At 45.3% G+C, this 27,091-nt stretch overlaps 1 protein-coding gene across 16 annotated transcripts in view; it reads left to right on the top strand.

Annotated features, from left to right (window-relative positions):
- Positions 1 to 27,091, top strand: part of Atxn7l1 (ataxin 7 like 1) — a 220,496-nt gene that overhangs the window by 133,646 nt on the left and 59,759 nt on the right. The window contains exons 1-2 of one of the 16 annotated variants that reach the window (XM_076942001.1): positions 9,155 to 9,269; positions 21,081 to 21,207. The exons of 9 other annotated variants lie outside the window; for them this stretch is intronic. The gene's annotated coding sequence lies outside the window, so the exon portion shown is untranslated. Of the gene's footprint in view, positions 1 to 9,122; positions 9,270 to 9,409; positions 9,548 to 21,080; positions 21,208 to 22,198; positions 22,292 to 27,091 lie in introns of those variants that run through there. 6 more of the 16 variants (XM_076942000.1, XM_076942002.1, XM_076942003.1 and 3 more) reach the window with 6 other exon arrangements.

Genomic DNA, 27,091 nt, shown 5'->3' with positions numbered 1-27,091 from the left:
TTGTGATTGTTGAGACAATGGGAACTGAAGACCCAAAGATAAAAAGCCTAACCTAACTTTATTGTGTCCACCCAATAAATCACAGTATTGAGTAAGCATTTCTCTTTGGTTTTCTCTATGTATGTACTATTTAAAAAAAAAAAAGAAGTATTTTACCCCATCCCGTTTCTCTATGCTATTCATAAGATATGGCTCGAGTGTGTGTGTGTGTGTGTGTGTGTGTGTGTGTGTGTACTTGTGTCTCTCTCTGTGTTTAGTTATATCTTGCTTGACCATGAAGCTGAGTTTCCCTGGGAAAGCCACAGGTTAGACCAGTTACCTTGGGGCCCATCCAATCAGCATCTTTTGCTTTCAAAAGTGTCTGGTGAGTACAATAAAATTAGATGGCTTCCTATTTTTTAGAAAGAATTCAGAAAGCTAGAGAGATGGCTCAGTGATTAAGATCACATACTGTTCTTGCAGAGGATTGGGTTCAAATCCCAGCCCCTACGTGGTGGCTTACAATTACCAGTCACTACACTAGGGAATCCAACACCCTCTTCCATCTTCCTTGAGCTCCTGTAGGCATATGGCACACACACAAACATGCACATAAAAGTAATAAAGACAGTTTTTTAAAGAAGAATTTAGTGCTCCTTAATCAAGAGGACATTCTAGGAAAACAGGGTGTGATCCTGTATCTAATGGTCCTCAGGCTGTGACCTTGGGATAGTTGCTCACCTGGGTAATTCGTGACTTCCTCATCTGTGAACAGAATAATGACCTCACCTGCTGGAGTGCCCACCTCTGGCTGGATCTGTAAGAGATAACAAGTATCTCATGGACACTCATAAAGGCTAAGAGGAGAACAGGATTAGTTAGGGCTATGGGTTGTTTTTTGTTTGTTTGTTTGTTTGTTTGTTTTTACTTAAAGCAACATTGTTTTTGCCCAGCATGGTAGTAAGTGCCTTTAATCCCAGAACGAAGGAGACAGAGACAGGAAGATCTCTTTGAGTTCTAGACCAACCCGGTCTACCTAGCAAGTTCCAGGCCTGCCAAAGTTTTGTAAGAGACCCACTCTCAAAACAAAAACACATTGTTTGACTTGACTTGACTGTGGCGTGGCATAAACTAACTCTAGAAGAGAGATATGTGAATTTCTAGACTTTTTCCATTACAAAGGAGTGTCCTGTAGCTTGTGTATGCCACAGAAGTGAACAGCAAAGCGCTTCATGTGGTATTTACATGGCTTCTTAAGTCCCCCAAAATAAAGTGCATGGACAGGGAGAAGCAGAAACTAGGTTTTTCTTTGAAATGCACTAATTAAATGTTTCCCCACAAATTGAGAAATGAAGCTAGTGTATATATAGTTTTGTGTAACTCAGTGACAGAGTTCTTGGATAGCCCATGTCATGCACAGGTTCTATTGCTGACACCACAAACTAAGTTTTGGGGTTGTTTTGTTGTGCTTTGTTGTGCTTTGCTTCGCTTTTTTTTTTTTTTTTTTTTGAGACAGGATCTCACAATTGTAGCCCACACTTGTCTTGAATTACAATCCTCCTGCCTCAGCTGCCCAAGTACTAGAATGACAGACATGTACTACTATGCTTAGCTTCAGCTGACCCTTCTTTATGAATAGAACTCCTTTGAAAGCACTGGGGTGTCATGGGATACAAATGAGAGCAGGGCCCAAACAGCATGGAATGTTTTATTCAAGGCAAAATTATAAATTTCTAAAGTTATAATTTTATTATAAAAGAAAATGCCTGGCAATGTATGGATCTTGATATATGTATATGTGTATAATTTTTTTATTTGCCTATTAAGACAATGAAAAATAAAAAGTGTAGTTGTGGATTTCAGAGTGAGTTCCAGGTCACACTCAGGTTCGGAATTGGGCAGGTGAGATGGCTCAGTAGGTAAGATGCTGCCAAGCTTGACTGCCTCAGTTCAGTCCCCGGGAGCCTGTGTGGGAGAAGACGAGAACCAACTCCAGCAAGCTGTCTTCAGACACACACACACACACACACACACACACACACACTCACCCCAAATGCTGAAGAAATAAACATTTTAAAACTTAGAGGTTACCAAGAAGATTCAAAAAAATTTTTTAGAAAGATTTCACTGTGAAAGCTGCCAAAGTTTCAGATGAATCAAAAAAAAAAAAAAAAAAAAAAGTATTTTGGTGTAAAACTTTTTAGCTTTTCCTATGGGTGTCTATGTTGTACATAAATGTCTATATGATGTATATATATATATATATATATATATATATATATATATATATATATGGAGAGAGAGGGGTATCTAACTCTGTATCCCTGAATATGTATGTATTTTATATTTTCAAAAGTAAAAATAGAATGCTTTTACAGACTTTGATTTGAGTTCTGCCTTTTTTTTCCATATAAAATTATCATGAGGGGGCTGGTGTGTAACTCGATGGTAGAGCTGCCTAGCATGTATAAGGCCCAGGGTTTTATCATCAACAGTAAAAATTTAAATTATTGTGAGCACACTTCAGAAAATACAGATGAACACCATCTCTATTTATAACCATAGTTATAAACACCATGTTTATTCTTTCCTGGCATTCCATTGGATGGATATGCCAATAATTTGCTTAGCCAGTGCCCGTTTTTTTTTTTTTCTTTTTTTAAAGGCTTTTTGAGGACACCGTATTTACCTTTGTTTTTTGCTAGATAAAAATAATAATAAATGAATACATCAATTTACCTACCACATACAAACTTGATGAATTTTTAAAAACGCAACCCAAAATTTCACACCCCAATTTATCCTTTTGCGTTTAGGGGGAAGGGTCCATGATGGCTGAAGGGTAGACAAGGAGGAGCTAAAAGTAGCAGAAGAAAGAGCATCTGGGGTGGAGACCTCAGATACAGCAGTGCTGTTGAAGACTTGAGCCACCTCACACACAGCAGACAAGACCCATCTTTCCTAAACTCACTGCCTAGAACCTCAGCAGCCAGAGCCTCAAATTGTTAATTTACTCTATTCAAAAAAGCAAGCCATGTGCATGGCAGGGAGCCTTCTAGTCAGAGATTCAACAGCACCTCAGCATCGTGACTGCTGCCATTGAGTCACTTGGTGGAAACCTAGCCGACAGCCTGTGCAGCATCAAGCTGTACCAAATCCTAGGACCACACAGAGTCACCAGAGGCCAAATCACTGCATCCTAGCACCAGACAGAGCCATCAGACACCAAATCACTGCATCCTAGCACCACACAGACTCATCAGACATCCTCAGGCTCCTTGAGAGCCATTTGCTTGCCACATAGTAACAGGCTGAGTGGCCTAATTTCTAGTCTGGGGAAAAGAGAGTTCTAAACAAGAGGATGTAGAGACAAAAAGAAATGGCAAGATTCGGGGAAATGAAAAGGGAAGGGAGGAAGGTGGGGGAGCTAGCTGTGTGCAGGGCACATAATTCGGAGTGCTTCTTCTGTGTTTGCAGGCTTTTCTGCCCATTTAGTAAGTCCTGACCAAGATTTTAAACAATGAGAAAGAGAGAGGCTAGTGGTTCAGACTCTGAGAGCCCCAAGGGTCCAGGTTAGTTAACTTTGTTGGTCTTCCTGTGGAGTTCCTATGCCCTTGAGGGCCTGCAATCCACCCCCCAATTCTTCCATAAGAATCCCCAAACTCCATCCACTGTTTGGCTGTGAGCGTCTGCATCTGTTTGAGTCAGCTGCTGGGTGGAGTCTCTCAGAGGGCAGCCATGCTAGACTCCTGTCTGCAAGTATAACAGAATATCAATAATAGTGTCAGGGATTGGTGTGAGCTACAACTTTAAAAGAAAAAAATACCTATTTTGAGGTGCTGGAGAGATGGCTTTGCAGATAAAAAAGAGAGGGGGGAGGGAGGGAGGGAGGGAGGAAAGAGAGAGAGAGAGAGAGACAGAGAGAGACAGAGAGAGACAGAGAGAGACAGAGAGAGAGAAAGAATGGGAGAATAAAACGCCTGCAGGTAGTGGTGGCACATGCCTTTAATCCCAGCACTCCTCAGGAGGCAGAGGCAGATTGCTGGACTATAGAGCAAGTTGTAGGACAGGCAGGGCTACACAGAGAAATCCTGTCTCAATAAAACCAAAATATAAACAAATAAACTAGATAAATAGGTGGAATAAATATAAAAATACCTAATTTGGCAGGCACTTGCCTAGAATGTGAAAGGTCCCAAGATCCTCAGAACCACAAAAGGAAGGAAGGAAGGAAGGAAGGAAGGAAGGAAGGAAGGAAGGAAGGAAGGAAGATATTGACCAAATATGATACATGTGTAATATATTCACTTTGCAGATTTGTGTATTGATTCACATTTACATTTTATTTAAAATGTATTGAAAGCACACAGCTAGGCTTCTGAGATGTAGCTAGGCAGTAGCCTATCAGGCTAGATGAGATAGAGACCTGGCCTGGAAAGACCTTCAGCCCGGTAGTCTCGACTGCAGTCACCCCATATTTATTGACCTTCACTAGGGTCATTTTTCAAAGTCTAGTGTAGCCCTGCCTAAGTCTAGCACAACTTGCCATTTTCCTCAAACATCTAAGGACTGGGGTCTTGTATGTGTAAAACTAACCTACGATGTTGGTTGCAGTCTCTTCAGACGTGAGCTACAAAGCTGGTCACAAGTGTCTGGCACACTTAGTCTTGTGAATCCGGGAGATGAGGTGTAAAGTGTTGAGTCAGGTACAGACATTAACTGGGAAGTCTACAGGACTATCCCAGGGACTAGGACCTAAGGGTTCAAGCTGACCGTGAAGTCAGTAGAGGCCATAGGCATGAATGTGAACATCATATGTTGGGAGCAAAGTCCTGGGTGACTGTAACACTAGTATAGCCATGACAATAACCCCTATGCCTCAGATCCATAGATGTGGCACAGCCTTCCCAGAGTGAGTCTCAGAGAGATGGCAAAGCCTTCCTAGTTTGAGTGAAAATGTTGGCAATGCATGAAAAAAAAAAATTCATGGTACCTTTCTCCTCCAGATGTTTATGACCTAAAGTCCACTGGCATTAGCTAAGCCTGACTTCCTGTTCACCTGGGTACAATAACCCTGCCTTCTTGTGTATCTGTATGCAACAAGAGCACCTCCATTCTCCTATAGAAAACAATCTTTCAGGGTGCTGTGACTTCTCCATCAGAGAGCCCAGTCTACCCTATCCCAGTTTTTCCTTGTGCTTCTATGTCTGTCTGTCCCTTCTTCATTCCTTTGTTGTCCTCTTCAGGACAGTCCCTGGAGCCATCCTGGACACAGCAATCTTAATTATCTGTCTACTTACCAAAAAGACTGTTTTCCTCACACCAGATGTTTAAAAGACTGGAACAGTCCTTAACCAACTGCCTCTTCCGCCCATTCCCCCTTTACTCAGTGTAAATCTCAGAGCATGGACATGCATGGGAGTGCTGCCACTTTCCTCAGTGCTCCCATTATCCAGTGTTTGACATGCTGAACTCACTGACACTTCCTGAAGCAAAGTGGTCTATTAGTTACTGCAGCACATTTCTGTCTATGGTCACATCTTTTTGCTAACTTCTTGTTACCAGCCGTTCCTCAGATTTCCAATTTTCTCTCTTTTTCCTATTTGTCTGTCTGTCTGTCTATAATCTATCTGTTCTATCCATCTATCCATCTATTTATCTATGTATCTATCTATGTATCTATCTATCTATCATCTATCTATCCTATGTATCTATCTATCTATCTATCTATCTATCTATCATCTATCTATCTATCTATCATCTATCTATCCTATCTATCCTATCTATCCTATCTATCTATCTATCTATCTATCTATCTATCTATCTATCTGGGACAGGGTCTCTCTATGCAGCTCTGGCTGTCTTAGAACTTACTGTGTAGATCAGACTCACAGAGTTTCACCTATCTCTCTGCTTCTTGAGTGCTGGGATTAGAGACATGTCTGGCTCTATTTATGTATTTCGCTGTTTATTCATTATTTTATGTGTGCGAAGGTACACACATGCCAATATATATGTGGAATGCGCGCGCGTGTGTGTGTGTGTGTGTGTGTGTGTGTGTGTGTGTGTGTGTGTGTAGGTCAAGATAACTTTCAGGGGTCAGTTCTCTCCTTCCAACCTATGGCTTATAGGAATGGAACTCAGGCATTAGCCTTGGTGGTATCTCTCTGGCCCAGTTTTAATTTTAAATAGGCTACTCTAGCGTCCCTAAATCTGACAGTGCTTGTCAAAACATATGCTCTACTTTTGAGTTTTATGACTCTATGCTCAGGAGGAGACACGTCTTACCTGGACATGCACGCTTTGTATCTTGTAAGCAAACACATGTTCATGCCAAGATTTATGCTTTACTCAATGCTCATACTCTTTCAGGCAGCATGGATGCAAGTGTCATGCCATTCCCCAAACACCTTTCAAAACGAGGGTTTACAAGCCACCGGAGACATCACATAGTCATCCCACACAACCACAGAGCCTTTCCAGCCAGCGGGACATACAGCTTCTATCGTTCTGTATGCTGTGTTCATTACACTCAACATAAAGTCCGAATTGACACCTAGCTCTCCTAGCTTTTACTTCTATGATTTTTGTGTTGTGTTTCAAGATAGAGAAAAAGTCATGATATTGGTGGCAAAACATTCTAGAGTTTTCTAATCTTCATTCTTTTTCAAGATGGGGTTTCTCTATATAGTCCTGGCTGTTCAGGAATTCATTCAGGGTAGCCTAGAACTCAGAGATCTCCTGCCTCTGCCTTCTGAGTGGTAATCTTCCCTTCTTAACCAGCTTCCTCCTGAATTCTATATTCAGTGTCCCCAGTGCTGGCCCCAAGTCTTCAGTTCCTGCTAGACATCTTCATCCCCCCCCCCCCCCACTATTTCACCACAAAAACATAACTCTCACCTCAAAGTAGAAAAGTGATCATTTTTTTCTAGAGCTAATTATGAGTGACTGTGGCCTGGGAAGACAGATCCAGGTTTTCTCCAATACTACATTCCAAAGTAGTAATAGAACAAAGAAACTCATAAATGCAGGTGCTTTGCTAGTGCACTGACAAAGAATCATGATGTAGACGGGTCACTGCAAAGTAGGAGATCTCAGTGTTAGGCCTCATATGCTATCTGAGGACATTCTGAGCCTTTTGTTTTGTGGAAACTAAGGGTATGTTTGTACAGTCCGAAAGAGTTACCTAATGGTCACAACAATGTTACTGTGGCATTCTGCCCTCAACACTGAATCAGCTAATTAGTTTTATAGAAACTTCAGTGCAATTCAGTACTTTCCAGGGACTTCCATGCCTACCTATAAACCAAACCTGCTGGTCGCCTACAATGCTACCATATCCTCTCAGAGAGACAACCAAACCCTGTAGCAAACCTGCTTCAGGGTACCCTATAACAGTTATGTCTTCTCTGCTTAGGCAAGGAGCCTGTTCACTTAGCATGGAGAAGGAGCCGTTATGATGGGCACCTTTGCGTGATTAAATATTTCCAGGGATCTCTATTGAAGAAAAAAAAAGAAGATACCCAAACCAAAACAACAAAAATTAAAAACCCAAACCTTCAGCAAAGGCCTATCTTTGAACTCCATGTTAAAAGATCTGCAAACCCAGTGCCCCTCCAGTAGCACAATGGACACGTGGGCTTCCTAATATGCAGTTTGGCAGGGCTACTCCTCTCCTCTTAGACTAGGTTTGGGTGAGGAACCAGGGGTAACAGGTGAATGAACTGAGAAAGATAGGATACAAACTGCGTGAAGAGGTATTTTCCATCAAAGCGGTCGCTGTGTGGCCCAGGTGTATGTAGCTTGCCCTAACACAGAAAGAAATCCATCTGTGTGGTGCCCAAGGGCTGCAATCTGCTGCAGAAAGCCATAGAAACAGGGAACACCAAGAGAATTAAGGGAAGTCTCACGCATTTATAATCAACCTTTTTCGTTCTAGTGCTCTGTTTTTTTGGAAACATGACAGAGACAAATAAGGAGGGCTGGGCTGGAGATGGAAGGCCTGGCGCTAAACGAATCATGGAGCCTTTCTCAATCTCTTTTAGTGAAAATGAGCACAACGAAGATGAGAGTGGTAGAATCCTTTCCTGGATGCGTGACCCTGGGAAAGTCTAGCCTTGTGTTTTCCTTTCAGAAAATGGGGTGAGAATAGCACCTCTTGCCATCCACCTCACAAGATGCTTCTAACAACCAAGTCCTATGATATGCTTGACTTACAGACAGCTGTATCAAATCAGATAGACAGTGATAGAAGATGGTGAGAGATGATAGATTGGTCGATTGATAGATTGATAGGTAGAGAGATAATACAGAAGTCTTAAGTCTTCCTTACGGTAAAATATCTACACCCATGCTCCAGTTTTGTTTTTTTTTTTTTTTTTTAAATGAAATTTAGTTTTCCTAAATCCTTCAGGACCTCAAAAATGTAATCTGGTTAATTGTCTTGATCCTAAAGGTAAATAGTGTTGGATGCATTCTGGGGAGGAAATGGAAAGGCTTGTTCAGCAATAGAATAGAATTGCTTCTTTTAACTTACTTTGCAAGGTGAAACGACCACTCTATATCACTGTCCAACAGTGTAGACTACAGCCTTGATTAAGAAAGCTGCTCTCCAGTATCCCTCATCCCAGAGGGAGTCCTGAAGTAGTCTCCAGAGGCATGGCTCCAGCCTGGACCATGCTTCCAGTGTGTGGTCTCAATCTCCATGTGTGCAGTAGGCAACTTGGAAGCCCTTTTATTGCATTAAAAAAAAAAAAACAATCATTCAATAAGTCCCTTTCTTCCTCCTGTGGGATTTATTAACTTCCACACTGGTAGAAATCCTCAGTAAGTGCAAATTGTCTGAACCAATCATATGGAAGATGCTTGAGGAAGCACCGGGTTCCTACTGTTGATAACCACAGTGTGTCATGTGACACCCACCCCCAATAAAGTAGCCTACTGTCTTAACTTTATCTGCGGACATCTACATTTTCAAGGTGCTAATCTTTTGCTTTTGTTATTTAAGTTCTTTTAATTCTTAATTGTTTCGCGGTTTGCTTCAGGGCTCGATGAAACAGTTAACCAAACACTCACACGAGGAGGCAGCCGTTTCGATTTCTGCGCTTGTTGTTTTTGGCACTGGGTCAGTTCTATGAACTTCTGGTGTCCAACTGGTAGGACCTGAAACTCTGTGTTTAACAAGTGCCTGTAGTCAAAACAGTTGGCGTGTGGACGCGAGGGGAGCTGGTACTGACTGCAGCCGATCAGCCATCGGGTCGGGTCGTGCACTGTGCAGAATACCGAATCAGGTTGCTCTGTTTTGCGGCTGGGCTTTTGTTGTTTCCTTGTTTTGGATTGTTCTCTCTCTCTCTCTCTCTCTCTCTCTCTCTCTCTCTCTCTCTCTCTCTCTCCTTCCCTCCCTCCCTCCCTCCCTCTTCCCTCCCTCCTCCCTCCCTCTCTCTCTCTCATATTTTTTTTTTTTTTTTGCGATGGCATCTGTACTAAAGTGGATCACTTCAGGTTTCAAAAGTACAACATGTTTACAGTCGTCGTAGCATCAGATTAAGTTGGCAGCCCGAGTCGTTCTGTAAGTGGTTTTAGTTTACATTTCTTCTTCTAGCAGGCTGTTTTGCATAATTTTGCTGATCCTGGGTTATTTATAGACTTTTTTTTTTTTAAAGAAACGAGGATGTATGAGAGTTTCTGTTCCAACTGTAGAAAGTGAAATCCTTTCCTGCGCTGACAGAAGTGACTGAATGTATGTGCAGCAGCAAAGGCCATTATCGCTCTGGAAAATTAATTTCTCTGAAAGGTCACTTGATAGCTCTCCCCAGGCACCGATGGCGGGTCCCCAGCGTTTGTCGTAGGCTGAGTTGTTTTCTCTGGGTTGTCACAAACGGCGGTGGCTAGCGTAAATTGAAAGTGATGATGCTGTTTCCTCTGGGACACTCCGAAAGGGTTGGGTATTGTTTCAAACCTCTAAGAGGAGTTTGCTGTGCTTGTTTTGTCAAACTCACGGGAGTGGTGTCATCTGGTGACCTGAAGCCTCTCCGGGAGCCAGTTGGCAAGTTTCAGGGTCGTGGGGGATGGGCTGGTGGAAGGATGGCAGAAGGGAAGTTCCTGGGTTGGAAAGTTTGTTCCCACTGAAAACGACTGTAATACTGAGATGTTGACAGCACTGTAAAGAATGGATATCAGCCAGCCTTTGCTGAGTGACATGCTCCCTCACACGTGATCTGTGTAGATTAGTCTGCCTCGGGGGCTCCCAGGCAGGTTTGAATGAGGACTGAAACCCGGCTTGCAAGAAAACGCTGCACCAGAATTAGCACTCTATAAAAAGGGTTTTCCATAATATTTACTACAACCTTTGCCTTAAAAATTGCTCCGCCTTCCTTGCCCACTGAATGGCTGCAAAGTTAAATCAGCTCGCGATGGCTTACCTAGAGCACCTCCCATCTCCCCTGGGCTGCTACTCCCGGAATTTGCATGGGTAAGGAGAATGTTCATCAGAATAATGAGTGTGGAGTCCCGGTCTAATGGTCCAGGAGAACCCTGAAAATGAGACACTTCATTGTGCCGAGGGGTAAATATTTTAAACTGAACAAATCCAAAAGGAGGGAGAAAGCAGTAAACAGTCCAAGGCCTGCTAGTGGAAGGATTTCAGAGAAGGCAGGGTGCTCTCATCGCACAAGGGGGCTCCACACAGCCCGGTCCAAATTCCACTGTCACCCCCAACTCTTCCGTGAGAAAGGACAGTCGAAATGGAAATTTCCAAAGTAGTAAGCGTGATCATGGAGCCGAAGCTGGACGTTGTTGTGACCATTTGAGGGCGATAATTTCTTTTTCTCCTCCAAGTTTCACACACCCATATAAAAGTATAAATTTTTTTTGTCTCCTCTAACCTTGCAGAATGTAAGGACAAGGCCGGCCTCCTGCTTCAGATCTTTTACTGTCTGGCCCATGCTTTAATGCAGGAGCTGAGGAGTGGGATGTCAGGCCCAGCATTAGGCATCAAACTTTCACCTGCTTGTTGCTCCATCTACACTGGGCAGACTGCCTCCAGTGTGTGGTTAAGAAACTGTTCTGGCAGGTGTAGTGGTGCACTCTTTTTAACTCCAGCATTTGGGGAAGGAGGGTAGGGAGTGGAAGCCCGCAGATCTTTATGAGTTCAAGGCCAGCCTCATCTGCATAGCAAGTTCCAGGCGAGCTAGGACTAGATACTAAGACCTTATCTCAATAAACAAATAAAATTAAAAAGATGAAAGAGACTATGTTCTAATTAGATTCATTCTACCCCCAATTCAGCATATGGGTGGGAGCCCCTCTCCCCCTGCCCCGCCCTGCCCCTGTCAGGTTGGTAAGGGTGAGAGAGGCCCATCTTTTTGCAGGCTTGTGGTTTGAAATGCATGTTGGGTCTGTGCATCTTATCCATCTATAATAATGGAGTCTCTGAGCCCGCTATGCAAATGGTCGTTTGGCCAATGTGAATGAAGAGAGAGACACGGAGGGGACCTACAGACCTTTGTGTTGGAATGGAGCCATGGCGGCAGTGCTGAAGTGTCCCCAAGTTGTTCTGTTTCAGAGTTTTGCATTTTGCACGGCTAGACCCTTGCACCTGCCACATCTGGACATGTGAAGATGCCTCTTAGCTCTCTGTCTCCTAGAGCATGTCACCCCGAGAGCCCCTGCAGACATCAACCTGCTTATCTATTCCGTCCTCCCTTTGGTTCTTCCTCCTGTAGGTAGCTCAGTGACATATCCACTGTTTGTTGTAGCTGTGTCTGGCTCCAAAGAGGCAGTGAGCTGCTAAGTCTACTTCACTTGCCTCTAGAATGGCTCTGTCCAGCTTGGGGACTGGCAGGATCCAGGAGTTCCACAGAACCTGGCCACAGATAGAACCTGGAGACTGTCAATTTCCAGCGGTGTTATCATTGGACCAGATGGTTGACATGGGTTTATCAAACTAGTGAGAGTGTCGGTGCCTACCTTACTTGGTCGTGGATCTACTCACTCCACGGTCTTGTCTTTTTCTGGAAGCACATCACTGATACTCCGGTTAATCAGAACCTGTCCATGTAAGAGGCAAACCAGGAAAGGAAGTTGATTAAAGGAATTGGCTGCTTGCAGTTTGTGGCTTGAAGTCACCTGCTCTATGTCATCCATGCCTCCAGCACAGAATCGCTGAGTAGCAGGACCTGCCGGGGGAACAATACCTGGATGTACCCTATGTTGGCCTTGCCATACCTTATAGTGGAGCAAACAGTGCCACTGGGCTGTGAGGAGTTGTTACTCCTGTGAGGTGAATGTGAGCGGCTTTGGAGGCAACCAGTTGCCTTGGTTAGGGCTAGAGCATGGTTTAAACAGCTGAAATGCCTTTCCTAACCGTTCTGGGAACTGAGCTCCAGATGGAGGTGCCAACAGGGCTGGCATTCCCTGAGGCCTTACAGATGGCCACACCAGGCTTGCTGCCTTCTCAGGGTGCAGCTGCTGAGTCTTTGGTGCCCCGTTCTTTTTAAAATAAGAACGCCGGTTCTATTGGATTAGGGTCTTTTCTTATTGGCCTCTTTCAAGACCTGTTTCTACATATGGGTTACACTCTCGGGTACTAGAGAATTAGAGACTTAACATACGCATGGTGGGACCCTGCTCAGCCCGTAACCTGGTCCTGTCTCAAGTGCAGCTGCAGCAGCAGCCTCAGCAATGCCATGCAGTGACCTTCCTGATGAAGAGGTGGTCTTCTATGGGTTGTGTCCCCATGCCCATGACTAGGCATCGGGAACCAAAACAACAACACAAACAAAACAAACAAACAAAAAAAAACCCCAGTAACACGTTCTTTTAAAATCACAGGAAAAAGCACAAAGTGGCCATGAATGTCTATTATACCTTCATACTTCTGACTTTTTAGAGATTCCATCAGCCCATTGGTCTTAAGGGAGATTTATATAGAGGGAGCTGGAGGAGGAAAGCTTATAGGCCAGTGGAGTTCCAGATATTATCTGGCAGGCTTCCTTGCTCTCTTTCTACCAACACCTTTCCGGTCAAATTTCCTAATCTGTTCACCAATCCATTGATACAGTCTTCTCAGTGTCTTGCCAACAATTACATATGTGTGTTGTGTGTGTTTGTTTGTTTTTAATCTGCCCTTGTGTTCCTTGGACGTTGGGAGGCCAGCCTGGGATAGATAAGGGCAGACTTATGCCATCTAGTGCCTCTCTAACTACTACCCTTTCCCATGGGCTTGAGGCTGGCTGTACCAGTTCTGTCAGTCTCTGTCATCCTGGAGAATATCTTTGACATAGATATGCCACTAGGAGCCAGCAGGTGGCTTCTGGCAACCCTTTTTGCAAAGTGTGGCCAAGGTCCTTTCATATTGAAGTTCATCCCTTTCCTGAAGAGGTTAGGGATGGAACGTTTCTGGACACCCTGACTACCTCAGAACCCAGAGCTGCTGTTCTTAGAAAACCTGTTTGTAAGATGGAAGCCTGGGAGGGAAGCATGGTCGGGCTACACAAGAGCTAAATACAACCTAACCCTGCCAGGTCACCTGCCAGATCGTGCTAATTGTGTAGAGCTTGGTCTCAACAAAGAAGGGGATGGACAGTGTGCTTCTGAAGGCTGAGGGGATCCTTGGCAAGTGGGGTGGGAGAAAGTCTTCTTAGGCCAGATTAGAGCCTGGTCTTCATTAGACCAACTGTTTCCAGGAAGGGAACCGGGGGAGGGGAGAAGAGCTGTGCTTTTGCAGCTCCCTGGTTGCTCTGTGCTCAAAGAGAAGCCCATCTCCAAGTCCCTCCTTGATTTGATAGGCAGGTTGCCGAACACTGGATAGAAATGGTATTTTTGCTGTTATTTCTAAATTATTTAGTCATGATCTTAGAATCGTTTGTTTATGTTTGCATGAGTTGGCTCAATTTATTTTTATTTATTTATTTTTTTGTTCGTTTGTTTTTAGAGTCAGGGTTTCTCTGTGTAGCCCTAGTTGTCCTGGGATTTGGTCTGTAGATCAGGCTGTTCTCTAACTCAGAGATTCCCCTGCCTCTGCCTCTCAAGTTCTGGAATTAAAGGCATGTGCCACCACCACCCAGCATCAACTTTTAAGCCTGTTTTACATGCCAGATCTTAACACTCCTCCCTCGGCCCTGGAGAGACAAGTCTGGTCACATCAGTAGGTAAGAGCCTGGGATTCAGGCTCCAGCACTGAGTGTCTTGAGTTCCTTCTTTTCATTTCAGCTGCATAGTATATGCACTGATGGCCTCTTGAAGGCTGGGTGGGGAACTAGAAAAACCACCTCGTCAGTATAATGTGTCTTGTAGTGACAGACATTTGATGGCTTACTATGTGTGATGCCTACTATATTAGCTCTGTTCAGAGAAGGGCTCTCATGAGATGCCTGCGTCAGAGTCACCCAGAGGATCCTTACCAGGAAGGTGGGCCAATGGCATGCCTTCCCTGACTACCCTGGTACAACCATACTTGGAGAGAATGCTGTTCATAGGTCATGGTTACTGGGACATGGCTGGGGCCTGTTTCAGAAGAGTGGAACTGGGGCAGGCTTCTCAAGTTTCCAAACAGTGAATGGATTCATCGATGGCTTTGGGCCCATAAATATCTCAACAGGCTGGAACACTGGACCTAGTCCAGCAAGGTGACAGTTTTGAAGGGTACCCGTGGGTTGACACAACCTGAGAACAGTGTGACCTAAGACTTAACAGTGGGGTTGTAGGAAAGAAAACCATCTGGACTGATCTTCTTGCACTGCATGAATAGAGAATAACATCCAGTGAGCAGGCAGGACCTCAGCAGGGTTCACTAGAACGTGTACCCTTCCTAACTCTACTTTATGAGAAATGCTGAGAGCCAGAGCGAACCTAGGACAGGTCAGAAGTGGTAACGGAGTTTTGTGAGAAATAACTTCAAAAGGTGGCTGGGAGTATTTACCTCAGAGAAGGAGATAAGAGAAGACCAAAGGTTTATGGTGGCCCTGAGGATGAGAATGGTACAGATGTATGGGTATCTCAGAAATTCTGGGAAGACCAGCCATCCATTGGTTGGTCTATGCTACCCACTTTCACCATGCGGTGGTCACTGCCTTGTAGATTGGCACCTGCAGGTGCCCACATGAAGCCAGGCCCACAGGCATGCTGGTAGGGAGACAGCAATGTTTGGAGCCGAGTCTTTCTTACGTGTTTAGATCTGACAGTCCTAATCTCACGCTGTATACCTGGGTCCCTGGATAACAGCGAGCACTTGACTAGAAATGACAACTGTGTCAGGGATGCAAGAGCCACAGAGGGTAGTTTTGTCCCTGGGGTCTCATTTGCCAGTAGTCAATGGAGCCTGCTTCCCATGAGTGTAGAGGTGATGTCACTGTTATTTGCATCCAAATTTATTTTATAAAGCAAAACATTAAAATCAAAGCGTCCCCCTGGCGGTAATAAAGTACAGTAACCACCTGTCATTGGTACTTAATAAACAGGGACCCTGTTGGAGAGCAGAGAGGTAGGAAGGATGCATCTTGTTCCTTAAAGACAAAGTAACACTTCCTCATGGACCGAAATTTCAGTGTTTGGGAGCTGCTGTCTTAGAATACCTGTTTGCTGTCTCCTGCTGACCACCTTAATTGCTTTAACTTAAAAATTACCCCGTTTAAGCGGCTCCAAGCAGGGTTTTGAAGGTAACTCTCAGTTACTTTGAGACAGATTGTTCTGTTTACAACTTATCCTGGACTTTATCTTCCCAGGGATTTTACCATTATTGTTGCCGAGGTGAAACTCTCAAGACATAAAATTAACTATTCTAAGCCAAATAACTCACTGGCATTTAATACAATCATGTTGTGAGGCCAGCTCTATCTAGGCTCAACATGTTTCTTTACTCGATGATAAGGCTTCCTACCCACTAGGCCGTTATTCCTCCTTCCTGCCACCCACAGCACCTGACAGCTACCAGTCAGTGTCTCTAAGGATCTGCCTCCTCTGGGCGATGCCCACAGATGGAAGCATCCAGTGTATATGACCTGCTGTGCTTGGCCTCGTTCATTTCGCACAGTGCCCCTGAGGTTCGTCTGTATTCTGGCATGCATCATACATCGCTCTTCCATGGTGAAATAATACCTCATCCTATGTTACTGCATGTTTTGTTTATTCACCCATCCATCCATTGGGGGGTGGCTCTAATTTTTGACTAACTTTTTAATTTTTAGGCTTATTTATATTATCTCACATGTGTGAGTGTTTTGTCTGTACGTCAAGGCACCGTGTGTGTGCCTGCTGCTCGCAGAGGGCACCAGAGGGCATTGGATCCCCTGGGATTGTAGTTACAAATGTTTATGAGCCACTACGAGGGTGCTGGAAACTGAACTTAGGTCCTCTGCTTGAACAAGTGCTTAACTGCTGAACCATCTCACCAAAGGATTAATTCTTGGGTCCTAGTGTTTGTTTGTTTGTTTGGTTGGTTGATTTTAGAGACAGAGTCTTATTATGTAGTTCTGGTTGTCCTGGTACTCACTATGTAGAAGGCTGGCTTTGAACTCCTAGAGATCAATCTTAGCCTTCCTCTTGAGTACTGGGAATCAAAGATGTATGCCACCAAACCTAGTCCCTGTTCTATAAACACACACACACACACACACACACACACACACACACACACATATACCTGGGGCAAAACTTTTGCGTCATATGCTAATTCTATTTAATGTTTTAGAGAATAAAAAAATTAATTGCAGTGAAATGCACTTAATATAAACTTTACCATCTTAACTAGTTTTCTGTTTGTTTTGAGTCAGGGTTTCACTATGTAGCCCTAGCTGACCTGAAGCTCACAGAATAGAACATGTTTGCCTTGAATTTGAACTCGAGAGATTTGCTTGCTTCTGCCTCCCAAGTGTTGGGATGAAAGGCTCCTGGCTCATCTTAACTAGTCTTAATGTAAAGCTCAAAGGCATTTGGTACCATCATACTGTTTTACAGTCATTGCTACTGCCATTTCCAGAACTCCTGGCTTTGCAAAACAGACACCGTAGCCATTAATAAAAACAAAACAAAAAACAGAAAACCAGGCCCCTGCTTCTTTCCCCATCTCCCGGCAGTTATCATTCCATGTATGCCCGAATTTAGCTACGCAGCTTCTTCATGTCACTGGACTCCTACAGTATATGCCTTTTTTGTGGCTGGTCAATTTCACCTAGCATGCTGTCTTCAAGACTCATCTACAGGATAAAGTGTCAGAATTTCCTTACTGTTAAGGCTGAATACCACCATGGAATGGTTAGAGGTTTGTTTTGTTTTAATAATGCATTTATTTATTTATTTATTTATTTATTTATTTATTTATTTATTTATTTATTTTGTGTGTGTGTGTGTTTGCTTGTGTGGAGGTCAGAAGACTACTTGTCTTGTTTCTCTTATTTCACCGTGTGGGTCCTGCAAATTGAACTCAGGCGATCAGGCTTGATAGCCAGAGCCATTATCAAATGAGACATCTTAACCCAACATCTTACCTGATGCTTAGTGTTGTCAACCTGACAGAATCTAGCATCGACTGGGAAGAGACTTTCAGTGAGATGTTGTCTAGATAAGATCGTTCTGTGATCACTCCGGAAAGTGACCATCTTGATTTTGTTAAGGTAACGGTTTGTTGAGGTGGGAAGACTGACTAGCCCACTGTGAGCGACAGAGTAAGGGAGCCTGAACTGTGTGAGCAGCGCAGAGAAAGCCGGCTGAGCAGTAAGCATGTGCACCTGCTCTTTGTTCCTGCTTGTGGCTGTGACTGTGACTGGCTTTGTAAAGCTCCTACTAAGATGACTTACCTGCTGTGTGATGGATGGGGTGTGTCCTTGAACTGTCAGCTAGAAGAACCACTTCCTCCTATCGGTTGCTTTTGTCTGGATATTTTATCCCAGCATAAGAAAGCTATTTCATTCTCTTGCACTTGTGTGTACTTGCGCTCGTGCAAAGTATATATACACACACAGAGAGACGCACATATGCCACATTTTGTATTCAGCTGTGAATACTCTTATTTCTATCGACTCTTCAGTATGATGCTCCTTTACGACACGCATATAGGTATGTATATATAGCCATAAATGGAGCTGCTGAATCATATTGTAATTCTATTTTAATATTTTGAGGAACCACTATACTGGTTTTCATTGCAGCTGTACCCTTTTATGTTCCGAACAGCAGTACACAGCGGCTCCATTTTCTCCCCATCCTCAACAGCTCCTGCTACGTTCCTCTTTTTAAATAGCCACTCTACTGTGCTGGAAGTGCTGCCTCCTTGCAGGCTTGATTTGCATTTCTCTAATGGCTAATAAGGTGGGGCATCTCTGCATATGCTCTCCTTAGCCATTTGTTTATCTGCTCTGCAGAAGTGTCCTTGGCACGGTTTTGAATTCGGGCTGCCCCTTCCTGTTTTTATGTTTAGAGTTACACTTCCAAACCTGCTTTTCCTCAGGAGCTACAGCAATGTAAATGGTGCAGCTTATTATGTTAAGGCACCTGTTTGCTGAGAACTTAGGCCACCTACTTATTCGCTGGGCACCTGAGGTGAGGAGAAAGAACTGGCCAGCTGAGAGGCAAGAGTTCTCCGGAGAGCCAGAGTGCACCAGAAAAGCTGGCCAAGGAAAGTATCCGCCTCTGACCTCCCGGTCCTCCTGGAACCCTCAAGCAGATACCGGGAGAGCTATTTCTGTTTGACTCTGGCTCCCAGGCCATGGGGCTGCTTTTGCATCTGCACTGAGCTGCTGAGCATTGCAACATCCAGACGACATCTTCTTGGTCATGTCCGTAGGGTAATGTGCCCAAGGAGCCTTTGACCAGCTGGCCTAAAGTCCAGAGGACAAAGCTTACAGCCTACCGCCTGGGAGCAGACTATCTCCAGCCAAAGTTGCAAATGATCCAGAAAGGAGATCTGGCCAGTGGCTGGTCAGCTCACACCCAGTCATCCACACCGACTCCATTCCAAGAAACAGAGCAGCAGATAGGGACCAGCTCAGCTCTCTGCTGTCAGAGAAACAGATTAAGTCTGCCTAATTCAGGGAAGAAGTTGTCTCTAAATAATTCTCCCTCAGAGACACCCAGCTCTGGCTCCCTTACATTGTCAAGCTGCCTAGCTGTCATAAGATGGTCTCTTTGAGGACCGTATGGGACGAGGGGCAGTGTGTGGAATGATCCCACCTCCCCTCAGCCTGACATCTTCTGGAGGGCTTTTGCCGTTCAGAGATTTGCTTTCACTATTCCTTACTGAAAGTCAGACACTGCTCACTTGCAAGTGACTTGAAGTTCATCAGGTGTTAGTGTTTCAGGTGAGACCCAAGGAGCTCCTGATAGAAAAAAAAGAGGTCTCAAATGTCAGGTCCCAAAGAAACCCAGGAGAGGCTCATTCAGTACCTGGGCTCTTCCAGCACAGTTCAGTTCACCCTGTCTCCCCCTAAACCTGTCCAGGCCAGGGCTGGGCTTCGCTTCCCCTCCCCCAGGCTTCTCTTTTCCTGTTAACCCCGACACTTAGGCCACATACTCTTGGCTTTTGGCTCCACTCTTGACCTCTTCCTTGGCCTCCTCACCTGTAGTTCCTCTCTTGGTTCAGTTGCTCTCTCTCTTCTCTCGCACCTCCACCTCCCTGGCCCCGTCCAGCCTTAACAGTCTGGACTCTCCAGATGGCCTCTGGCTGTTCTCTCCCTCATAACGATGACCAAACTCTTTTCACTTATACCCAGGAGGGTCACGTCTCCTCCCATCTCCCATTTTTCATTCATCAAATACATTGGTTTATTTGTTTGTTTGTTTGTCCTACATTGGTGGTCACCCGGAGCCTGGGCAGGTGTTCTACTACTAAGCTGGACCTCCAGTTCCCATTTTGTTTTGTTTTGTTTTGTTTTGTTTTGTTTTGTTTTGTTTTGTTTGAGACAGTCTCACCATGCAATCTTGGCTGCCCTGGAACTTGCTACCTAGACAAGGCTGGTCTACAACTCATAGGAGACCCACCAGCCCCTGCCTCCTGAGTGCTGAGCTTAAAGGCACGAGCCACCACACCCAGATTTTCCTACATTTCATTTTTGGTTTTCCTTTGTTTTAGTTTCGTGTCTCTGCTAGTTATAGTGAAATTCACATGAAAGAATATTGACCCTGTGACTGTGTGATCATGTTGAGAGGTTGGTTAGAACTCAATAGTGAGGCTTCACATTAGGCCCAAGCTTAACTCAAAACACCAAAGCCAACTACAGTTGAGTGACATGAGTCCATTCCCATCACTCCCAGGGGATACCCTATGCCCACTGCCCACCCTCGTTTTTTTTCATAGCGGCCACTTATAGACCACTACTCTGTACTTTGTTTCTTGAGATTTGCCTGTTCTGGATATTTCATGGATATTAAGTCACGTGACCCATTGCCTTCGGAAGCATTGTCTCTGTAAGGGCCAACCCCTCTCCCACAAGTTATCTGTCCTTTGCCTCAGTCAGGGAATTTTCTAAGTATCCAGAATGAGAGCCACCAATGCTGGCCCCATCGATGTCTGACGATCTGGTACTGGAAGCAGGGAGATGAGGCATTCAAGGTCACCCTCAGCTACACAGGAATTTTAAAGCCAGCCTGGGTTACATGAGAGAAATTAGCTCACAGGGAGATGGGGTGGGAGTGGGCAACAAGAACAACAACAAAACAATTAAAAAAAAAAAAAAAAAGTCCAGAATGAATGAGAACTCTGTGGAAATTAATAGTGAAATTGTCCTTTGGGGTTTTTCCAATTATCATAACAGCCTCTAGTCTCATCAAAGCATATGGCCCAATAGGCGCTGTCCTTCAGGATGGGTATTCCCTGTGGGGAAGGAGAGCAGAAAGTCCAGAGGCATCTGCAGGCCACCCAGGACCCGGTTGGCCATCAGCTCTGAGTGCTGGCTTAAGTGTGGCTGCTCTCCTAGGGACTGCAGGAGAAACCCCCTGTCATCTAAACTTGGAGAGCTTTCCTGAGCCTCTTGAGAAACGGCTTCTCACATCTGGTGCGTGAGATTCAGGGAAACCCTCATTCATCTGCCAAATTCAGGACGCACCCCTGACTGCTCCCGGCCTTGTCTTGCTGCCTTTCCTCAATCTCATCTGGGCGTGCTCTCTTAAAGGGGAAGTGAAGCATTATGACTGGCCCGGGCCCACAGCCAGGAAATGTCTACTAGAAGAGGGCCGTTGCCCAGCATGTCGTTGGCTCAACCTCCTTATCCAAACGGCCAGGCTGCCTCTCCAGGAAGTGTAAGTGTGAATGCAGGGTATGGTGGCCTGCCACCCAGGATGGCGTGGGGCTGGACGCAGGTCACAGAAGAAAGTCTGGCAGGCAAAGCATGCTGGCAGCTTGTGATGCATGCACTGGGAGGGATGAGCTTCTGTGCAGACCTGAGCTCCTGGTCTGTGGGCAGAAGCTGGAGCAGAGACAGGGCTGAGGCAGCCGATGGGGACAGCAGCTGCCTCAGAAAGAGGTCAGGAGTAGGAGGCTAGGCACTGATCTATTTTGGACAGACCTTCTGGAGGCTCAGGCCTCGGGTCTGGGGAGGAGAGGAATGGAAATTTTTATAACACACCTTTGAGAGCACTGGGAAGCCAGCTCTCGTGCCCCCTACTTTTGGCCACCCCGCAGTCTGCAGCATTCACGTGCAGCTCCATTGGCACTTCATGTCTGTATACACTGGGAGATTGCTTTTCTCTCTCGTTTCCAGATGCTGTCCCTATTAAGAAGTGTTTTGGGTCTTCTCAAATGGTGCACATGACTTGAAACTCATAGCTGTGTTCCTACTGATGTATGACCCTCCGTCCAGCGTGTAGACCCTTTGAGCTTCGTATATACCATGTGGCCTTTCCTTCTCTATCTCTGTTTATTAAGATTGGTGGTGGTGGTGGTGGCTTGCTTTCAACCTAGAATTTTGCTTCCTGCATGCCCACGGAGCAGGGAAAGGGATAGTTCATCTATTCAAAGGCACCTGGGTTTCTCCAAAATAAGCCCGCCACAGAGTGAGTGACTGATGAAGGGGAGACAGGCCTCTGCTATGTTGTAAGCTTTCTTCCCCAGGTGTTTGTTTGGATGGTAGTGATGTCTGGTCCTAAATAAAGTAACAAAAGTGTAGTTTTCAACAAAACAACGCAGGCTTTTCTCTCTGAGAAAGGGGAGAGAGGAAGGAGCGGAGAGGGGAAGGAAAAACGTGCGTCTCTGTACGCATATGTTGACAGGCATAACCACACCCTACTTCAAGACAACTTCCTGTTTGCCACTGCCAACTGCCACTCCAAGGAGAACAGACGTGGTTCCGTTAGTGGCTGCTGGGGGACCATGACAACCTGTTGGGTGAGTGGCTCTGAGTGACACTAGGAACTCAGCGCTGAGTAGAGACTTTGTACCTTCCCTTGGAGGAGACCAGGGCCCTGTGCTGTCCAAGTTGGAGGTTGACACGGAAATAAAGCAGAGGTCGCCTGTCTTTTTCAACCTGTGTCCTCAAACAGCGTGCTCCCAGGATTCATGTGAATGGAAAATTTTCAAGTCAGGGGTAGGGAGAAGGCTGTGAACCATCTACTTAGGAAAGCTACTACCTGTGACTTTTTTTTTTTAATGTACCTTTTCATATATCAAGAAATTTCTATTAAGAAATTTTATTAATCCTTCCAACATTATCTAGCAATGCATGTAATGAGGGCTCACTGGGGCAGGACCTGTGCTAGATGCCAGAGATAAACAAGACTCCTGCCTTCAAGGTGTGCCCAGGTGTAAGACAGTGAAACCAGCAGTTACAACGTGTGACTGTGTACTGAGGGAAGAGCTCAGTGTACCAGCTTTCTGCCGAGTTGTGATCTCTGATGTGGGTGATGTCTCCCTCATGTGTGTAGGGAACTGGGGTTCATGAGGTTAAATTATTAGCCCAGGTCACAAGGCTAATGAGTGACAGAACTGGGATTTGAGCCCAGTTCTTTCTGATTCCAGAGACCATAGTGTTTGGTCCATATTTCTGTTAACTCTCTGAGCTGGTAGAACACGAACATTTCCTATTCAGAGCATTCTCTAAAAGTAGTAGTAGTCTGGAGGCCCTAGCCTTTCTATCACAAGACTGAAGACACTCCTGGCATAACTCCACACAGAGGCCTGGCCACTTCTCTGCCTCCTACCTCTGGGCTCCATCTCTGTGAGCTATGGGCAGATCATGCCCAAAGCAGACAGGAGCCTTGGTGTGCATAGCCCAAGACCCTGGGTAAGGCAGCTGATGGTACCGTCGAACAGTCAGAGACACTGAATCCAGCATTCAATATTAGGAATGCCAGCCAGTCATAGACCTCAAAGATACCCAGGATTGTGTCTCCCACTTGCTAGCATCTGGCTACATCTGCCCCTCTGTGTGCCTTGGTTGGGGATGAGTTCAACTATGCCCATTTAAGGTGGGCTCAGTGGTTTATCCAAAAGCAGGAAGCCACCAGAGCCATGGTGACTCTTGTCCAACTCGAAGTGTGTATTTAGCACTTGTAGAACAGGGAGGTGCCTATGGAGAAGTCTAAAACAGAACAAGTGGACCCCTTGGCAACCTGCCACTGCCTGGTTGAGAATGGGATGTCTAAGGCAATAAAAAGCCTTGTTCTGTTTATTTGAATGTTGTTGTTTTGAGATAGACTTGCTGTGTTACCTAGTCTGGTCTCCAACTTGCAATCCTCCTGCCTCAGTTTCCCAAGTGCCGGAATTATAGGAGTGTAGCACCACACCTGACAAGAAAAGCTTAGCACTTTTAGGAGGATAGCAGGTCTGGCTGCATGTAGAGGTCAGTAGACCAGGAAAGGCAGATGCTCTCAGAAGCCCAGGTCTGTCCTCTAGCCTTTGAGAGGGGACATGTGATGGCCATCCTGGGGTCTGGAGAGTTCTATCTCCCACCTTTCAGAAACTCTCTGGTTATTAATTAAGACTCAGTAAATGGCAGTGTCTATGACTTCATTGTGGTACAGTTCTCACATCCTGGGGCCACAGGGGAATTGGCTCGGGATGCTTTCCAGGAAGAGTAAGTGAAGGAAGTCCGATGCCACTCATTTTTCTCCCCTCTCTACTACCATTCTGCATGTGTTTTCTCAGCTCTGCCTTTTCTGTTTAAGGGCACTACAGTGCTTGGGCTGGTTTTGATTTTTGTGGGTTTTTTTTTTTTTTTATCCTTTTCCATATTGTAAGACTTTAACAAAACCAGAACATACTACTACCCAGTCCATCCTGTGTCCTCCCCTCTGCCCTCTCATCTGTATACCAGTTAGTAAGTAGTGATTAATGCTTATGAAAGATTGTGATACATTCCATTTCTCATAGATTAGCTGTTTTACCTCACTTACACATCTTCTCAGCGTCACCTAGGCCTCTTACTGGCCATTTTCAATTGTCTTATTTGTCACGTCATCGTTGTTGTTGTCGTCATCGTCGCCGCCACCACCACCATCATCATCATCATCATATCATCATCACTGTAAACACTACCGAGAATGTCTTTGAACTGTCTACCCTCCACTTTGAGGATATTTCCTTGAGGTCACTTTTTTAAGCTAACAGTGCTGGATTACCAGATCAAGGGCTGTACTTTTTTTTTTTTTTTTTTTTAACTTCCTGTTATTATCACTGGGGTACACTCCAGAAAAAAAAAATGTAATCCCTCAACAATCCTCCCTGCAAGTATATGCATGCTTGTTTGTCATGCGTTTCCCCTGTAGCCAGGCTGAGGGTCTGGTGAGAACATCCCTGAGGGCTGAGGAAATTATTTGAGGCCCCGGAAAATCCCTGGGACTCCCCAGATCCTACCTAGCAGTGGCTGGTGCCAGAAGCACGTGCCTCGGTATGAAAGCTGAACTGAAGAGCAGGTGGGAGGAAGAACGCTTCTAAGAACAGAGATAACGAGAGGCTTTTGCTATCAAACTACACACAGGAACCCTGGGGCGGCTCTGAGAGGAGGAAATGCATTCTCCAGATCCACCGGAGAAGTTGCCTTTCTAAAGTGTAGAAGGAAGGGGCTATCCCAGGCAAACAGCATGGGGAAAGGGACATTAGCTTTGAGACTGAAAAGACAAGCCTGGACTCTTTCTTTCCTGCTACTGTGGCCAGCACAGCCCTAGTCTTTGGTCATAATTGCGCTAAACTTCTGTAAGGTGTCTTGCTAGGAAGCTAGCAGGTGTGTGATGGTTTGAGAGCTGCTGAGTGGGCAGTAGCTTGCATGCTGCCTGACATGTAGCAGGTAGATGCTCAAGAAACAGAGCTTTTGCTCTCAATTGAATGAGTGGTGTGGAATGACCAGATGGCTGAGAAAACACCAGAAACCTAAGGATGATGAGAAGTGTCCTAACAGAACTGAACTAAGCTGAGCGCTGGGCGGTGTAAGCCACTCACCCTCCATGAGACTGTGTCAAATACCTTATTGCCTGAGGTAGCTTGTGGTAGCTGGCAGTGTGGCAGAGTGGTGAAAAGATGTGATAAAGTCCTATCTCTTTAAGAAACAAACACCTTTCAAGCCACTTTGATCCTAACATTTGGTGGGGTGGGGTGGGCAGGTATTGAGAAAGAGTTTTCCTGGCTATCCTGGAATTCACTCTGTAGACCAGGCTGGCCTGGAACTCAGACTTGCCTCATAGGCATTGCCACCACACCAGATTAAGGATTGGGAATACCAGAGACCTGCATAACCATCACTGGCACATAATGTGCTTGTCAAGGCTCTGCCTGCTACTCCTGTCTGTTTCCCACTCCTTGAGTTCTCCATGTCCTTCTTTTCATTGAGATAGGTAGAGTCAATAATCTCCCTCCGGTTATAATGGTGCCATATTTAATGTTTCACATTGATTAAAAGGACTCCACCTGAACTTTAGCTGTGGTCCCTTACATACTATTAATAATAGTACATTTCTGTGTGCTCAGAACTCTACCATACACATGACTTACCTCGTAGCATTTAACTCTTAGAATGTAGGAGTCCTTCTCTTAATATTTCCATTCTACAGATGAGGAAACTGAGACTCAGAGATGCAGCGGGTTGCCAAAGGTCACAGAGCCAGGCAACATCAGATCTAGAGATGGGCATGGTTCTCAAATTCAGTCTTTCTCTGTTTCCACTGCTGCTAGCCCAGGGAATGCCTGCCTCATACGGCTTTGGTTAGCATGGCTTCTTAGCCAGGGGCCCTGTTCCATCTGACTCCTTTGAGATTCCAGTTTCCTCTTAAAAAAAAAAAAAAAAATCTATGCATGTGTGTGTGCCTATGTGCATGTCACAGTGCTCGTATGAAGATCAGAGGACAATCTGCAGGAATCAGTTCTCTCTTTGCTCTGTGTAGGTCTTAGAGGTCAAACTCAGGTTAGTGGGCATCCCTACCCACTGAGCCATCTCACCAACCCATCCAGTTTCCTTTTGGATGGAGTTTCCTTTGGAACTGAGGGTTCTTTATGAGAAATATTCTCACCTCAGTGGCCAAAGCAGATAGAATCCAGTGTTGAGATGGGTAGTAGGTGATGGCCCTCTCGGTGCCTGCCCTTGTGGTGGCAGCAACTGAAGGAGAATGCACTGTCACGTGAGTGAGCCAGATTCTGGTTCCTACCCACATTTGCTCACATAGTCTCGGGAGGCCACACGGGTGTCTGTGGTGTCCCAGGCCTATTAGGACGGGGTTGGTTCCTTAAAAACAATATTGGAAAATTCCCAACAACTTCCTGAAGGCAGTGTCAGGAACAGCACTGGATGCCTGCAGTCAACTCAGCCACTCCTGAGACAGCTTCATGGAGGACTGAATTCAGGACATTGATGCTATGAGCATAAACTATCCCCTGGACAGTAACAGCATGGGAGGGAGGATTCTGAGTTTGACTGAAGTGGAGAGAACTAGGAAATCAGTAGGACTCTCATTCCTCTGTCAGTGCTGCAAGCCACTGCCTGTTAGTCCGTAGGATTGCCCCCTAGAGTACTGCCTGGATATTTATGGAATATATATGGTGGTGGTGGTGCTGCTGCTGGTAGTGATGGTGGTGGTGGTGATGGTGGTGGTGGTAGTGGTGACGGTGGTGGTGGTGGTGGTGGTGGAGATGGTGGGGTGGTGGTGATGGTGGTGGTAGTGGTGATGGTGGTGGTGGTGGTGGTGGAGATGGTGGGGTGGT

The sequence above is a fragment of the Arvicanthis niloticus genome, chromosome 11 (assembly GCF_011762505.2).
Source record: "Arvicanthis niloticus isolate mArvNil1 chromosome 11, mArvNil1.pat.X, whole genome shotgun sequence".
NCBI lineage: Eukaryota > Metazoa > Chordata > Mammalia > Rodentia > Muridae > Arvicanthis > Arvicanthis niloticus.
The sequence above is the reverse complement of the archived record's forward strand: the minus strand, read 5'-3'. Positions and strand labels throughout refer to the sequence as shown.